Source organism: Cibotium barometz, chromosome 30 (assembly GCF_041138505.1).
Source record: "Cibotium barometz isolate CiBa-2024 chromosome 30, ASM4113850v1, whole genome shotgun sequence".
NCBI classification, from domain to species: domain Eukaryota; kingdom Viridiplantae; phylum Streptophyta; class Polypodiopsida; order Cyatheales; family Cibotiaceae; genus Cibotium; species Cibotium barometz.
The window spans coordinates 19,467,797-19,478,483 of record NC_141075.1 but is presented as its reverse complement, the minus strand read 5'-3'; the positions used below and the strand labels follow the sequence as shown (position 1 = coordinate 19,478,483).

The following is a 10,687-nucleotide window of genomic DNA, read 5'->3' as shown; positions in this document are numbered from 1 at the left end:
CTTTGTTGTGATTCGAAAAAGATCGCAATACCCAAAACTAGATAGGTAGCTAGGTTGATGTCATATCTACAGATTGGGCATCTAGCAGAGCTGGAGGGAGATGTAAGAGAGGTGGAAGAAGTAACCACATCTTAGAATCGTGTATGAACCTATCACATCCAGGGGTTGAAAACATACTAAGCACTCTCCCTCACATAGAATCTACGGGGCCTATGCAATAATGGTCGTCGGGCTAGGATCTCTATGGAGGTCAAGGATATAAGGTGGAATAAGGCTCACTATGGACTCCTTGACTACTACGAGTAATCTATCGAGACTGCTGAAAAAAGTACTCTACTCTATGCTGCTTGGCTATGCAGCGCCTCGTGACCTCCTCATATAGCCGTTGTCTCTTCTCCCCTATCTGTACTCTCATCTGCTTCATCTCTCTCTCTGTAACTCTCTCTCTCTCTCTCTCTCTCTCTCTCTCTCTCTCTCTCTCTCAATATATTGGTTGTGTCTACATGAAAGAGAAAAAACAAATAAGATACATAGAAAAAATACATGAGACATTAACATACATGTAAGTAAATAAATCAAAGACAGGTAACAACCTCAAGCATCACCTTAGGCACTATGTGTAAAAATAAGCGCACCACATACTAGATGCTCTCTGTGTATCAAGCCATAGATCAACCCCAATCTGTGATTCAAGAGCCTCAACAATCAAAAGTGGCACAAAGGTTGGTTCTACCTCAATAATTCGAAGGGCCGGGGGGATCGTAGCCTAACCTGCTTAGCTAAGCAACCCCTGCCTACACCACCGCCAAGATGAGCAGTACTGTAGTGCCCCGCCTTCAGTCCCAACAATAAAAACTCTGCATATAATTTATTTACAAAGTATAAGGGAATCTAGCAATGGTGCGGGCATCCTCCCATGAGCGGCTACATATCAACTATAAATATGTGCAGCTGGGTGTAAGCACCTTGAAAATAAGAAGCAGTTTCCTAACTACATGATGGACTCCCTGGCCATCTCTTTAAAAAAATCCCTAATGCCACACGGAACTTGCCCACCTCGGTACGTTGTGTCTATAGCCACTTGTCTATAGACACGATGCTACCTAGGTTGGGTAAGGAGGACAACATCACCTCTAGGTTTGCCATGATGTGCAAGGTAGATAGTTTGGCACCCACACTCATATAGACCATCGATACCTCGTAGTGAATCACGAGCTCTATTATGAGGTCCTTAATGGACTCCGTGAATCACGAGCTCTATTATGAGGTCCTTAATGGACTCCGTGAGTCCATGCTAAAGAGGAGGATGTGAGGACACCCTAATGAAAACCCTAACCTAAGTGTGGAAGGGATAAAAATGTCTAATGGAGATTAGCGAAGACCTAATAGAGATTATGTGAATGATTATGTGAAAAGCTAACGTAGATTAGGAAGACATGGAGCCCTAAGAGTGAACAATGAGAATGAGGAGGGGGAAAACAATGGGGCTTTTATATCTCAATCAAGTAAGGGTTAGGGTACTAAGACAAAGAACTTGTGGCATCCTACGATTGGTTACCGTATAACATCATGGGTTGGGTACACATGTAACTCGATCGAGTTACGTGGAAAATTGAAAAAAAAAATTGTGGATTTTTCCTTTGCAACATCGTCAAGCTACACACGTGTCCATCATCAGTTGGGTACACACGTAACTCGGTCGAGCTATGTGGAAAATTTAAAATTATTTTTTAAAGGAAATTTTCTCTCCTTTGCAATGTCATCGAGCTTTACACATGTTTATCATCGATTGGGTATCCACGTAGATCGGTCAAGTTATGTGGAAAATTAAAATTTAGATTTTTAAAGGATTTTTTCCTTTCCTTTACAACGTCGAGATTAAAAAAATGTGTCCATCATCGGTTGGGTATTCAACGTAATTCGGTAAGTGAACAATGAGAATGAGGAGGGGGGAAAATGGGGCTTTTATATCTCAATCAAGTTAGGGTTAGAGTTTTAAGACAAAGAACGCGTGGCATCCTACGATTGGTTACCGTATAACATCATGGATTGGGTACACATGTAACTCGGTCGAGTTACGTGGAAAATTGAAATTTTATTTTTTGTGGATTTTTTTCTTTCCTTTGCAACATCGTCAAGCTACACATGTGTCCATCATCAGTTGGGTACACATGTAACTCGATCGAGCTATGTGGAAAATTAAAAATTATTTTTTAAAGGATTTTGGGTATCCATGTAACTCAGTCAAGGTATGTGGGAATTTAAAAAAATTGATTTGTTTTCCTTCGCAATGTGGTCGAGCTGCACACATATCCATCTTGATTGGATATCCCTGTAACTCGATCGAGTTATATGGGATTTTTTCTTTACATAGTCATTGTTGAGGTGCATGCTTGATGTACATGAATGCCATGGTTTATGTAAGTAACTCGATCAAGGTACATATTGGACATCCACATAGGCAGCTTATAACTCGATCAAGTTCCATGTTATACTTCACCAAGTAACTTGATCAATATATACGTGGCACCTACGTGGATGTCCACCACGTAACTCAATCGAGTTACGTGGATGTCCAGCCACCTCTTGTGTCCCAATCAACCATACATGGTTGTCCACCATGTAACTCAGTCGAGGTAAATGGTGCCTTGTGGATTTCCACCACATAACTTGTTTGATGGTAACTTGTTCGATTTATGTGGTCATTGGCAGTATCCCAGGTGGCAGGTTTGATGACTCAATCGAGTTACCTCTCCTGAGTGTCTAGTGACTGCCACTTGGGATGTTTCTATTAGAAGTATACCTCGATCAAGCTACCTCAAGAGTGTCCCATCCACACGACACGATCCCAAAGTGAGGACCCTTATTGTACAATCACCCTTCAGAAGCTTAAGTTCACAACATGCAAGTGGAGGAATTAAAAGTTTTGAAATTGAAAAAAAAAACAAAATAATTAAATTAGGGAAGAAAGATAAATATAAATCAAAGAGGTGAAATAAAAAGTTATGTAAAATAGGGTGATAACATAGCTAAATCTAGATGTGTGTGTGTGTGAGAGAGAGAGAGAGAGAGAGAGAGAGAGAGAGAGAGAGAGAGAGAGAGAGAGAGAGAGAGAGAGAGAGAAGGATAGATATTAGATTTTATTAACATTTTTAAAAAGAACTCAAAGTGTTTATGAGACCAACAATACATGTGATCTATGTATGAAGTATCAATCATATAATATAGAAAGAGAAAAAAACACGAAGTTCGTATCATCTCGCACCCTCTCCTATGACTAAATACATAGAATCAATGCCCACCTCTGATGTTGGGTTTGTTTGGTGGTGTTGGAGTAAGTCGTTAGAGTGTCCCTAATTGGTGGATCGATGGCCTAGAACTCTAGGATTGAATGCATAGGGCTCTCAAAAGGAACAATCATTTAAATGGCTTCAATACAAGGATGTACACATGAAATATTTAGAATTTGGTGACTTGTAATAATAATTTTAAAGTCTTGTTCATATGAATATTTTGAACTCAATGCTTTTCTCCTTTAAAAAGTATAGTAGTTTCAAAATGAGTGGAACTTCCATGAGATCATGAATATTTTGAACTCAATCCTCTTCCCCTTTAGAAAGTATAGTAGTTTCAAAATGAGCGGCACATCTATGAGGTCATGAATGAAATTATCACCTATCAGTGATTATTATTTTGATACTCAAGCATTGGATTTGAGTGATAGTCCACTTCTAAATAACTCTATGAATTTATTTTCAACCTTTTCTCCTTTGTGATTACAACACGCAATACAAATAATAGTGTGAGTGGTTTAAAGCATACTATCAAGACCATCCCTTTATTCCACTCACTAGTAACACTTATAGCTTCGTAATTTTTCTTATAGCTTGAATTACAAGATGTATGTAGGTGTAAATAAACCATAAACATGAATACGTTTTCATAGAAATTCAATACCTATTTTATTATGAGGATTTCAAGCACAACTTACTCTCTCTCTCTCTCTCTCTCTCTCTCTCTCTCTCTCACACACACACACACACACACACACACACACACACACACACACACATGAAACAACACCAGGCATAAACTCATGGACTCTACCTATTTTATTATGAGGATTTCAAGCACAACTTACTCTCTCTCTCTCTCTCTCTCTCTCTCTCTCACACACACACACACACACACACACACACACACACACACACACATGAAACAACACCAGGCATAAACTCATGGACTCTATAAAGTACATTACTTTAGCCACTTCTTTCTAGTATGATCCAAACTATGTCAAGTTCTATGTTGCTAACATATAATCACCAACATGGTAATATAGCTACTTCTAGTGCTATTTGTTAATACACAATCATCAACATCATGTTTTCATTTGATTATAAATTTATAAAACTCTTATTTGAGATGCAAGAGTTACATTGATGAGTAACGAAATGTAGGAATACTAAGCTTGAAAGGTTTAATGTGCATGCTCTTAAAGGATAGAGAGGAAAATAATGCCTTTACGTTTGTTGGTGTATGTGTCTATTGCTCTAGCACAATCTTAGAGGTGGTTACTTTTAAGATAAAATCAAGATTAGATTAATTTATTACAAATAAAAACGAGATTCACAAGGTTCTTCAATCTCAAAAGTAACCATGTCTAAGATTGTGGTCGAATAATAGACATATACACTCCCACACATAGAGACATTCTTTTCCTCCCTCTCCTTTAAGTGCATGCACCTTAAATCCTTTAATTCATATACTCACAAGTGTGCTTGTTGTTGTGATTATATGCATTAAAGAGGCATATGATATGATTAACTACAAAAGAGAGAGAGAGAGAGAGAGAGAGAGAGAGAGAGAGAGACGATTGATCTCTTGTCCATGGGGTGAGATTTTTCTATTATGTAAAGTGGACCATCTTAATCTTGTGACTAGCGACAAAAGCCACCCTTGAAACTAACACAATCTATAAAATACACATGTTTCTTGGTAATTTCTAAAGTCAAGGTGTGATTAGCTATTACCTTACACCCTAGAAAAGCACACAAATTATAAAATACATATGTGCAATGCTCGAAAAAAAATAATATTCCAATGTATTTGTACGGGCGAGAATTAAGAAAAATCGACTAAGATTTTAAGTAGCCCTTATTTTAGGAATGATTTTTCATGTATTTTAGTTGTAAAACCTACATATTGTAGAGATTAGGGAAACAAAAATCGGATAGATATAAGAGTTGTCCATATTTGATTGGAACTGGAAAATATGTTTTTTTTCGAGCACTGCCCATGCGTCTTATAGGTTTGATTTGGTCATGTTGAGGGTGACGTGGAGAGATTAGAATTCTCCTTAGATGTTTGATTGGTCATGTGAGGGTGATTTTCAAAAGGTAGTAGATACCATGAACGTGACTCAAAAACGGAAATTGAATGTCAAAGGCGACTCCCAGTTGATGTTGACGAGTCACAGTAGGAGGCCAGTCAAAGCTGCCAGGCCGCCGCACGCCATGAGGCCCTTTGGAAATTGGATGCTTCTATAATCTTATAGGTAGTACACGCATTTTTGAAGCTCTCAGTACACCCCCTCAATCCCCTCCTCTACACAATCGCTTCCATAGCCTCTAGCTCTTCATTGCGGCTATGGCAGCGGCGGCGGACATCTCATGGAGCCGCCTTCCCCCCGATCTTAGCGAGCTCCTTCTTGCCCACCTTTCTCAGGCTGAGCTCTCACGCGTTCGCTCTGTTTGCCGCACATGGCTTGCCTCCATCACCTCCCCCCACTTCCGCCGTCTCCACCACCAGCTCCACCCCCGTACCCACCCCTGTCTCCTCCTCTACAATCATGCCATCAAGATCTCAGCCTGCGATTGGTGCACCAACGGCCCAGATCCCACCACTTCCCCTCCACCGTATGGCGCCCGCCCCCTTTGCCTCCCCTCTTGGCGTGATCTCGCCTTGCCCGCCTTATACGTCCGGGAATGGGCCGGCTCCTGCAATGGCCTCGTCTGCCTCCGCAGTCACCTCACCTCCAAGGGCTACACCGTGGGGTGCCCCTTTACCGGCCAATGGGACACCTTGCCCGCACCCATACTCTCTCTCCAAGCTCTGGGCAATGGTCGCCGACACCTCCAACATAGGAAGCTTCTGGATCCTCCTCCTCCAGCTGAACAGCACATCAGCGTCCCTACATGTGTACGATTCTGAGAGAAATCAGTGGGCACTAAGGGCACTGCCGGCGCAGTCTACTGTCATAGGAGGGGGAGGAAAGGGCCCTCTCATCTCCTTCAACAGCACGGCCGCCTGTATCGGCGAGCTGGTGTATTCCATCCAGGCGGAGAATCGTTCCGTCGTCACCTTTGATGTCAAACGGAACGTGTGGAAGGCTGTGGACTCCAGCCTGCCCGCCAACCTGACCTTCCAAGTTGCCCAGCAAGAGACTCTCATAGAAACGCCTCCTAAATTGATCGAGGGTTTCAAAGGCAAAATCTTATTGGTAGGGGCGTGCTTGGATGAGAGCCTAGCAGTGGTGTGGGAGCTGGACGGGGCACGCAAGGCGTGGAGAGAAATGGCACGGGCCCCTCCGCACATGTGCTCACACATGCTGGACGAGGCCAAGGAGTGCCGCAAGGCCGCCGTCCTGCCCATCAGGTACACTGGCCAAGGGGAGCTCATCGTTGTCATGGCCTCTGGTTCTCAACAGGCTATCCAATTCGACGTAATGGAGGAGAAGTGGGCGTGGCTCGACTTGCCGTCTGCCGTGAATTGCCACCTTTCCCTTTGCTGCCAGCCCCACTACTCAATTACACGCTCCTAAGAGCTCCGTCGCAGCAGCTCCGTTATATAGATGTCGTAAATAAGAGCTGCATCGCGCACCTTCCGGCCGAGAGCCGCACCACTAAAGCGTGCCTTGGCGTTTAGAGCTGGAAAGCTGCTTGCTACCATTCGAGGTACAGAGCACCATATATCATAGCAGCATGTCGAAATATCAGAAGATTTAACTGGCAGAGTAGTCCAAATCTTTGAAGAAGAGTGCAGTGGGTACCTATTTTGGCATGCAGAAATACTTGAAGCTTCTCATTTCACGCCGAGAATTCTGTATGTTGCGAAACGAAGCACCAAGAAGGTAGAAACTAGCCAGACCTTGCTGCGCAGCTCAAGCCCCACTCTTTGTAGAGTTTTTTTTTTTGGGGTGGATTAATCAGTTATATTTTTGTGTGAATTTTGGAGTTTTTTTATAAACCCTATGTAAATGTTACCATACTTCAAATTTTCTTTTTTGGAATTGGCTAGAATTAGAAAGTACAACACAACACACACACATGCGTGCCACCGTCGCTCTTGTAGTTAGTGAGGGCTTGAACTCATGACCTTGGGACTCTCAAGCAACACCTTTATCTATTGCACTAACTAGCGGTCACACCATACTTCAAAATTGAAAGCCTAGAAAGTAGCTTTGGACTTCTAGTGAAACTTATTATTTTACACAATGTACTTATACACCCTTTTCTTTTCAAAATCCAATTGAAATGGTTTGAAGGTTAACACATGCTTTGAAACCCAATAATATGGGTCCCAAATGTCTTTTTGCAACTTAATGCACCTAACCATCACCTAAATTAGACTCTAGAGTGCTACTAAAATTTAATTTCAAATTGGTGTATATTGTATAATAGTAGCTCAGAATATATAGGAGCATTTATAGTACCCCTCAAAGGCTAGCACTGTTTTTTGCCTTGTTGCTTCCTCCCAACCGTTATGCAAGCTTATTTGGCCAAGTGTGTGTGAGCAAAAGATGATGTGGGGACTCTAGATAATTGGGGAGAAGAGCTACAAAAGGTCATGTATTGTAGACCACCTCCAATTGATATGGGCCAATTGAAAGTCTCTGATGAACCAAAAATTATTTGTTCAGCTCGAAAAGGAAACAAAACTATGAGCTAGCACAAAAAGAGTAGGAGGCTGACGATGCAACAACCAAGGCAGAGGAAGAAAGAGAACCAGAACAACCTGACTTGTGTCCAAGCACCTAAACATTATAAGTCTTACACAATTGTGGATCACAAATTAGTGTTTAGAAACTCCAAACGTGATAGTGAGTTCTCATCTTTTCATAGGTTCTTTCACATTTACACATCCTCTTTTACAGCCTCTAACCAAGGGCTTGTTTTCGCAGACACCCTATTCACTTGTATATTTCAACACCTCCCCTCAAGTGAATACTCCTAGTACACCTAGACCCTATACCAAGTTTGCCTCCCCTTACTTTGATAGTCCGCGACTAGTGTCTACACCTCCCCTCAAGTTATCTTAGCACACCTAGACCCTGTATCAAGTTTCTTTCTTACTTGACAGTCCGCGACCAGTGCCTCAAGTCCCTAAACTCCATAGTCCTTGACACTCTCTCTCTCTATGTGTCCAAGGCTACTAAAGTGCTCACACATACATCTATCTACCATGTGGCCTACATCATCGGTGGCTCACAGGTGGTTTTACTTTGTTGGGGCAGGTTACATTGGGTTGTGGGGTCTCTCTCTCTCTCTCTCTCTCTCTCTCTCTCTCTCTCTCTCTCTCTCTCTCAGAAAAGATGATCCGACTCCACTTCCTTTGGAGCCTCCATGAAGTTTGCCGATGTCGTTCCTTCTCCACTGGGCTTGTTGTAGCAGTCTCTCGCCAGGTGTCTTGGCTTTCCGTATTTGTGGCAAGTAAAGGTCCTTCCTCCTACTCTGCCTCTTTCTCGTCCTCATCCTTGAGAGAATCCTCCTCGGGTGAAGAATGCTTTTTCTTATCCTGTTGTTGAGTCGAGCCATTTCTTCTCTTTGCCTCTGCTCTCTTGCTCTAGTACAGCTGCTTCTATCTCATGTAGCTTCAATTCAGGTACATTCTTTAGTGTTGCTACAATATTTTCATATTCACCTTTGTCCACACTCTTCAGAAGCACTGCTAGTGCCTCATCATCTTCTACCTTTTTGCCAATAGCTGCCAGCTATTGCTTAATGCTTTTATATTTATTCAAGTGCGTGATTAAAGGTTCACTTTCCTTCATGTCCAATTTGTAGAATTGCATTAACAGATTTATCTTTGAATTTTTTGCTTGTGTGCCAAATAATTTATTGAGTTCATCCCATGCATCTTTTGCCCATTATATCCCTGTGATGTGATGAATGATTTCATCATTTAAACTGAGTGCAATAAGTCCCAATGCTTTTTCATTCCTGCTCTTCCACTCATTTTCTCCTCTCTCTGGACATTCATCTCTTCCCTCAACTAGCCCCCACAGATTTTCCCTCATGAGCAAATACATAGTTTTCGTCTGTCATGTATAAAACTGCTCCCCATTAAATTTGGCTATTTCTTGTGCTGTACTCATGGTGATGTGAAGGGGGTCTTACCTCGATCCAATTTCAAGATTCAAGGGCAATGTCTACCCTTTTACAACTCAATTTGGTGTTTAATAGATGATTACAATAAATTTATCAGCATAAAATCACCAGAAATTACATTAAATCAAGGGTAACCAATTTGTACGGGATGGTTGGAGTATCAAACCAACTCTGAATTGCAATCTGAAGTTATAGGGATCTGTATCAGATATCTAATGGTTAATTTGAACCCTCAATTGTACCAAAATACAGTGATTAGCATTGATTTATCATTGATTAGCAAATTAATCCACTATTTTGTGTGCAAAAAACAGAGTATGCGGGGAGTCCAGATCTGGTGCCTTAGACTTCAAATGAGCTCAAATGCTTTCAAAGACATCAATAGCAATGAGTCTAGTAGAGGATTAAGCCAAGAAACACAAGATTTGACCAAATATTGAAAGCTTAATCTCTATTTTACCAAAGTCACTTGTAGATTTGATGAAGAGCTTAGATCTCACTGTAGACTTGATGAAACTGAATTCTGTCTTCACCAGCTTGTAGAGCATGTCTGAAAACACCTTGGGCTAAGAGGAATTAGAGAACTTTGATTTGTGGAAGTAGAAATATCAAAATCAGCACCTGAGAGCCTGCCATGTCTTTAGCATTTGTTGTCTGCTATTGTGCTTACATCAAGGACTGTTGTTTTGTCACCCTCCTTTTTATGTTTTGAAGAAGTTGCACCAGCAATTCTAGATGCTTCAAGTGCACTCTTCACTATATGGCCCTGCCTTTTTTCTCCACAATTTTCCTAACTTGAGTGGTTGCTGTCTCCTATTCAAGTATGGACTTTTTTGTGAGTCAGCCTTCTTTGCATGCCTCACCGCTTTCACCAGGTCCTCCACATTATCCACCCCTGAGTCTTCTTGATTGGAAAAGTCAATGATCTTCAATCCTAGCTTTACAATAGAATTGTCCTTTCCTAGTTTACTGCCAGTCATGTCTGCTGGGTGAAAAATGTCCAATGATAAGCAAAACTTATTTGCTTTTGTAGTCTCTCCTTCTGGCTACATATCAAATCAAAACCTATCAAACTTAAGAAACTTAATGCATGCTACAATTATTGATGCTTCACTTAATTTTCTTGAATAGCGAGGGCCTCGCCTACATTTACTTAATCCATACAGAAGCTCGACTTAAGCTGGAGTCTAGATCCAAGTTGTGTACTCATATGCTAGTAGGGGTACGCTAGCATAGAGAGGCAAGGCTCAAACTCAAGTTTGAGCCTTAAGGCGAAGTTCCATGTATGGGAGGCTTGA

At 41.5% G+C, this 10,687-nt stretch overlaps 1 pseudogene; it reads left to right on the top strand.

Annotated features, from left to right (window-relative positions):
• Positions 1-5,571: 5,571 nt before the first annotated feature.
• On the top strand, positions 5,572-7,396 carry LOC147621242 (F-box/kelch-repeat protein At5g15710-like; annotated as a pseudogene).
• Positions 7,397-10,687: the final 3,291 nt, after the last annotated feature.